The 7,066-nt window shown below is 58.1% G+C and overlaps 1 protein-coding gene across 2 annotated transcripts in view; it reads right to left on the reverse strand.

The window, feature by feature from the left end:
* LOC144770946 (uncharacterized) overlaps positions 1-6,384 on the reverse strand; it is an 83,615-nt gene extending 77,231 nt beyond the window's left edge. For both annotated transcript variants that reach the window (XR_013599067.1, XM_078655784.1), the window contains exons 1-2: positions 6,290-6,384; positions 4,763-4,870 (exon numbers count right to left, since the gene is read on the reverse strand). The gene's annotated coding sequence lies outside the window, so the exon portion shown is untranslated. The remainder of the gene's footprint in view (positions 1-4,762; positions 4,871-6,289) is intronic.
* Positions 6,385-7,066: the final 682 nt, after the last annotated feature.

A 7,066-nucleotide genomic window follows, 5' to 3' on the forward strand; every position in this document is an offset into this window, starting at 1 on the left:
CCGGTCAAGGGGGGCTGTGGACTGAGTAAGATAATGAGACCCCCCCCTTCCCCGGTCAAGGGGGTCTGTAGAGTAGATATGATGACACCCACCCCCATCAAGGGGGGCTGTGGACTGAGTAAGATAATGAGACCCCCCCCTTCCCTGGTCAAGGGGGTCTGTAGAGTAGATATGATGACACCCACCCCCGGTCAAGGGGGGCTGTGGACTGAGTAAGATAATGAGACCCCCCCCTTCCCTGGTCAAGGGGGTCTGTAGAGTAGATATGATGACACCCACCCCCGGTCAAGGGGGGCTGTGGACTGAGTAAGATAATGAGACCCCCCCCGGTGAAGGGGGTCTGTAGAGTAGATATGATGACACCCACCCCGGGTCAAGGGGGTCTGTAGAGTAGATATGATGACACCCACCCCAGTCAAGGGGGGCTGTGGACTGAGTAAGATAATGAGACCCCCCCCGGTGAAGGGGGTCTGTAGAGTAGATATGATGACACCCACCCCGGGTCAAGGGGGTCTGTAGAGTAGATATGATGACACTCACCCCCGGTCAAGGGGGGCTGTGGACTGAGTAAGATAATGAGACCCCCCCTTCCCCGGTCAAGGGGGTCTGTAGAGTAGATATGATGACACCCACCCCCAGTCAAGGGGGGCTGTGGACTGAGTAAGATAATGAGACCCCCCTCCCCGGTCAAGGGGGTCTGTAGAGTAGATATGATGACACCCACCCCCGGTCAAGGGGGGCTGTGGACTGAGTAAGATAATGAGACCCCCCGTCCCCGGTCAAGGGGGTCTGTAGAGTAGATATGATGGCCCCCACCCCCATCAAGGGGGGCTGTGGACTGAGTAAGATAATGAGACCCCCCCCTTCCCCGGTCAAGGGGGTCTGTAGAGTAGATATGATGACACCCACCCCCATCAAGGGGGGCTGTGGACTGAGTAAGATAATGAGACCCCCCCTCCCCGGTCAAGGGGGTCTGTAGAGTAGATATGATGACACCCACCCCCATCAAGGGGGGCTGGGGACTGAGTAAGATAATGAGACCCCCCCCCGTCCCCGGTCAAGGGGGTCTGTAGAGTAGATATGATGACACCCACCCCCGGTCAAGGGGGGCTGTGGACTGAGTAAGATAATGAGACCCCCCCCCTTCCCCGGTCAAGGGGGTCTGTAGAGTAGATATGATGACACCCACCCCATGGCAAAGGGGGGCTGTGGACTGAGTAAGATAATGAGACCCCCCCCTTCCCCGGTCAAGGGGGTCTGTAGAGTAGATATGATGACACCCTCCCCCATCAAGGGGGGCTGTGGACTGAGTAAGATAATGAGACCCCCCCCCCCGGTCAAGGGGGTCTGTAGAGTAGATATGATGACACCCCCCCGCCCCGGTCAGCGGGGTCTGTAGAGTAGATATGATGACACCCACCCCCATTAAGGGGGGCTGTGGTCTGAGTAAGATAATGAGACTCCCCCCCCCCGGTCAAGGGGGTCTGTAGAGTAGATATGATGACACCCACCCCCGGTCAAGGGGGTATGTAGAGTAGATATGATGACACCCCCCCCGGTCAGCGGGGTCTGTTGTAGAGTAGATATGATGACACCCACCCCCGGTCAAGGGGGTCTGTAGAGTAGATATGATGACACCCACCCCCGGTCAAGGGGGGCTGGGGACTGAGTAAGATAATGAGACTCCCCCCCCCCCCCCCCGGTCAAGGGGGTCTGTAGTGTAGGTATGTTGACACCCTCCCCCATCAAGGGGGGCTGTGGACTGAGTAAGACAATGAGACCCCCCCCCTTCCCCGGTCAAGGGGGTCTGTAGAGTAGATATGATGACACCCACACCCGGTCAAGGGGGGCTGTGGACTGAGTAAGATAATGAGACCCCCCCCGGTCAAGGGGGTCTGTAGAGTAGATATGATGACACCCTCCCCCATCAAGGGGGGCTGGGGACTGAGTAAGATAATGAGACCCCCCCCTGCCCCGGTCAAGGGGGTCTGTAGAGTAGATATGATGACACCCACCCCCGGCCAAGGGGGGCCTGGGGACAGAGTAAGATAATGAGACCCCCCCCTTCCCCGGTCAAGGGGGTCTGTAGAGTAGATATGATGACACCCACCCCGGTCAAGGGAGGCTGTGGACGGAGTAAGATAATGAGACCCCCCTCCCCGGTCAAGGGGGTCTGTAGAGTAGATATGATGACACCCACCCCCATCAAGGGGGGCTGTGGACGGAGTAAGATAATGAGACCCCCCCCCCCGGTCAAGGGGGTCTGTAGAGTAGATACAATGACACCCACCCCCATCAAGGGGGGCTGTGGACGGAGTAAGATAATGAGACCCCCCTTCCCAGGTCAAGAGGGTCTGTAGAGTAGATATGATGACACCCCCCCCCCCCGGTCAGCGGGGTCTGTAGAGTAGATATGATGACACCCACCCCCCCCCGGTCAGCGGGGTCTGTAGAGTAGATATGATGACACCCACCCCCATCAAGGGGTCTGTAGAGTAGATATGATGACACCCACCCCAGTCAAGGGGGGCTGTGGACTGAGTAAGATAATGCGACCCCCCCCCGGTCAAGGGGGTCTGTGTGCACTTGATAATGAGAGAGCCTCGACCCCGCAAGGAGGTCTGTGTATGAATGTTAATGGAAGGGCCACTGACACATGCGGGGGGTTTGTAGTCTGCATCTGATGATGAGAACCATCTTCTGTCTGGCAAGGAGGTCTGTAGGTGCACGAGAAACCCCCGGCCACATGCAAGTGGTTTGCAGAGTGCATATGATAACCTATGTGTGAATAATAAGGTGGGCAAAGTGGTCGGTGTGGCGTGAATGATATAGCCATGCATTTGTTTGTTAGAGTCTGTCTCCTCTCTCTCCTCTCCCCTCTCCTCTCCCCTCCCTCGCCTCTCCCCTCCTCTCTCTCTCCCCTCTCCCCTCTCTCCCCTCTCTCCTCCTCCTCTCTCGTCACTCTCCCCTCTCTCCCTCTCTCGCACTCTCTTTCTCTCCCCACTCTCGCCTCCTCTTGCCTCCTTCCGCCTCTTTCTCTCTCCCTCTCTCTCTCTTCCTCTCTCCCCTCTCTCTCTCCTCTCTCTCTCCTCCTCTCTCCCCTCTCTCTCGCCTCCTCTCCCCACTCTCGCCTCTCTCCTCCTCTCTCCCTCTCTCTCTCTCTCCCTCTCCCCCTCTCTCTCCCCCCTCTCTCTCTCTCTCTCTCTCTCCCCGTCTCTCTCTCTCTCTCCTCACTCTCCCCCTCTCTCCCTCTCTCTCCTCCTCTCTCCCCCCCTCTCTCTCTCTCTCTCTCTCTCCCCGTCTCTCTCTCTCTCTCCTCACTCTCCCTCTCTCTCCTCTCCTTCTCTCTCCCTCTCCTTCCCTCTCCCCTCCGCTCTCCTCCTCCCCCTCTCTCTCTCCTCCTCTCTCCTCCTCTCTCTCTCTCTCTCTCCCTCTCTCCCTCTCTCCTCACTCTCCCCTCTCGCCCCTCTCTCCTCTCCTTCTCTCCGCCCCTCCGCTCTCCTCCTCCCCTCTCTCTCGCTCTCCTCCTCTCTCCTCCTCTCTCCCTCTCTCCCCCTCTCTCGCCTCCTCTCCCCACTCTCCTCCTCTCTCTCTCTCTCTCTACCTCTCTCTCTCTCTCTCTACCTCTCTCTCTCTCCTCACTCTCCCTCTCGCCCCTCTCTCTCCTCTCCTTCTCTCTCCTCTCCTTCCCTCTCCCCTCCGCTCTCCTCCTCCCCCTCTCTCTCTCCTCCTCTCTCTCCCTCTCTCCCTCTCTCTCTCTCTCCTCACCCTCCCCTCTCGCCCCCCTCTCCTCTCCTTCTCTCTCCTCTCCTTCTCTCTCCCCTCCGCTCTCCTCCTCCCCCTCTCTCTCTCGCCTCCTCTCTCCTCCTCTCTCTCTCTCCCTCTCTCTCTCTCTCTCTCTCTCCTCTCGCCCCCCTCTCTCCTCTCCTTCTCTCTCCTCTCCTTTCTCTCTCCCTCCGCTCTCCTCCTCCCCCTCTCTCTCTCTCTCCTCCTCTCTCTCTCTCTCCCTCTCCTCACTCTCCCCTCTCGCCCCCCTCTCTCCTCTCTCCTCTCTCCCTGCTCTCCTCCTCCCCCTCTCTCTCTCTCCTCCTCTCTCTCTCTCCCTCTCTCTCCTCACTCTCCCCTCTCGCCCCCTCCTCTCCTCCTTCCTTCTCTCTCCCCTCCGCTCTCCTCCTCTCTCTCTCTCTCCTCTCTCTCCTCTCTCTCCCTCTCTCTCTCTCTCTCCCTTCTCTCCCCTCTCTCTCTCTCTCTCCCCCTCTCTCTCTCTCTCTCTCTCTCTCTCTCTCTCTCTCTCTCTCCCTCTCCTCCCCTCTCTCCTCCTCTCTCCTCCTCTCTCCCTCTCTCTCTCTCTCTCTCTCCTTCTCTCTCCCCTCCGCTCTCTCCTCCCCCTCGTCTCCCCTCCCACTCAGTCCTCTCCTCCTAAGCCTCCCTCTTGTATTATGCCGTCATCTTGGTTTCTCACCTCTTCCTCCTCCCCGACCTCCCCCTTTCAAGTTGAAGAAGTGCAGGTGAGTGCAAGTGTGTCCAAGTGCGCCAACAGCACTACTGCAATATAATAAAATGTATCATAGCATCCCTATCACAACCTATGTCAACTGTTGTCAGTGACTGTAAACGTAATATAATGTAGGTGCTATAGCATCCTTCTCACGAGCTATACCTACTACTGTCACTGAATTGTAAACATAACACAGAGCAGCCTGCTCCTATGCACTGAGGCAGTACAAGCACGTGGGTGATGTATAGATGGGTATCTACTCACCTGCCTTATTCAGAGCCCGGAGAACCCTCTTGACAGCTGACAGCAGAGCCCTGGATGCCTCTAGTGCTTAATTTGAGCCCGGAACTTTTCTTTCTTCTTCTTCAACAGCTATAGAGCAAGAGAGAGGAAGAGAAACATATAAAAAAGAGAACAAGGCAGGACGCAGGGATGGCAAAAGAAGCTGCAGGAGTGAGAGGAAGAGGCAGGAGGTGCCTGGTGCTGCTTAATGCAAGAGAAGGAATCGAGGCGCTAAAGTCATAAAACCTGAGAAGAGAAAACACGAGGCGGTGATGCACAGTGCATTAGAAACAATGCTTTTAAGGGTCTGAAAACGAAAAACATATAATTGCTTCCCCATGACATCCTCACCAGAGGGCCCCATCCTGGGGGTCACATCCTCAGCAGAGGGCCCCATCCTGGGGGGGTCACATCCTCAGCAGAGGGCCCCATCCTGGGGGGGTCACATCCTCAGCAGAGGGCCCCATCCTGGGGGGTCACATCCTCAGCAGAGGGCCCCATCCTGGGGTGGTCACATCCTCAGCAGAGGGCCCCATCCTGGGGGTCACATCCTCAGCAGAGGGCCCCATCCTGGGGGGGTCACATCCTCAGCAGAGGGCCCCATCCTGGGGGGTCACATCCTCCCCAGAGGGCCCCATCCTGGGGGTCACATCCTCAGCAGAGGGCCCCATCCTGGGGGGGTCACATCCTCAGCAGAGGCCCCATCCTGGGGGGTCACATCCTCAGCAGAGGGCCCCATCCCTGGGGGGTCACATCCTCAGCAGAGGGCCCCATCCTGGGGGTCACATCCTCAGCAGAGGGCCCCATCCTGGGGGGGTCACATCCTCAGCAGAGGGCCCCATCCTTGGGGTCACATCCTCCCCAGAGGGCCCCATCCTGGGGGGGTCACATCCTCAGCAGAGGGCCCCATCCTTGGGGTCACATCCTCCCCAGAGGGCCCCATCCTTGGGGGTCACATCCTCACCAGAGGCCCCATCCTGGGGGGTCACATCCTCACCAGAGGGCCCCATCCTGGGGCTCACATCCTCACCAGAGGGCCCCATCCTGGGGCTCACATCCTCCCCAGAGGGCCCCATCCTGGGGGTCACATCCTCCCAGAGGGCCCCATCCTGGGGGTCACATCCTCCCCAGAGGGCCCCATCCTGGGGGTCACATCCTCCCCAAAGGGCCCCATCCTGGGGTCACATCCTCCCCAGAGGGCCCCATCCTGGGGGTCACATCCTCAGCAGAGGGCCCCATCCTGGGGGTCACAGAGGGCCCCATCCTGGGGGTCACAGAGGGCCCCCATCCTGGGGGGGGGGGGGGGGGTCGGGTCACATCCTCCCAGAGGGCCCCATCCTGGGGGTCACAGAGGGCCCCATCCTGGGGGTCACAGTGGACCCCATCCTGGGGGTCACAGAGGGCCCCATCCTGGGGGTCACAGAGGGCCCTATCTGGGAGTCAGCACTTCAGGGGCCCCTCCGTGTTTATGGATTTTAAGTTATATTTATAATATGTGTCCGCACTCACCGCCCGCTGGTCTCGGCACACTCCATGGACAAGAGAAGAGTGGACTTTGGACAGGTAACAGGTGGCACCGGAAGTCAGGCAACAGGTGGACGGAAGTCAGGCAACAGGTGGACGGAAGACATGCAGCATGTGGCGCAGAAGATAAGCAACAGGTGGCACCGGAAGTGAGGCAACAGGTGGACGGAAGTCAGGCAACAGGTGGACGGAAGACATGCAGCACGTGGCGCAGAAGATAAGCAACAGGTGGGACCGAAAGTCACACTTCATAGGGTAGGAAGGTAGATAATGCGGAAGTCAGGCAACAGGTGGGACCGGAAGTGAGGCAACAGGTGGGACCGGAAGTCAGGTCTCACCTAAAGAAGTCAAGCCGCGTGTGTGGAAGTCAAGCCGCGTGTGTGTTTACCTCAGAGACCGGCCACGCACACATTGACGACACTGCAGGTATGATGTCATCGCGCCCACGCGTTCTAAAGCTGCGTGCTGCCAGTGACGCTCCTTCGTCCAATCACAGGCCTTCATTGGAGCAATGTTTACAAGTGTGGCTGTCACAGGAACAGACACAGCAGACGCTGTGCACAAGTGCCATGGACAACACTCTCCCTCTGTTTGGATTTACAAAAAAACGCACTCCATTACACCCACCTTTGCAGATTGTTCCAAGTCTTCATACCTGTGTAATGGATCCTCATCAGGGGTTGAGACACCTGGCTGACACTGGGAAGAAGGTCATGATTTGTGTTTTGTACCATTCAATCTCATTGCATCAAACAGAATGTA

Source organism: Lissotriton helveticus, chromosome 7 (assembly GCF_964261635.1).
Source record: "Lissotriton helveticus chromosome 7, aLisHel1.1, whole genome shotgun sequence".
NCBI classification, from domain to species: domain Eukaryota; kingdom Metazoa; phylum Chordata; class Amphibia; order Caudata; family Salamandridae; genus Lissotriton; species Lissotriton helveticus.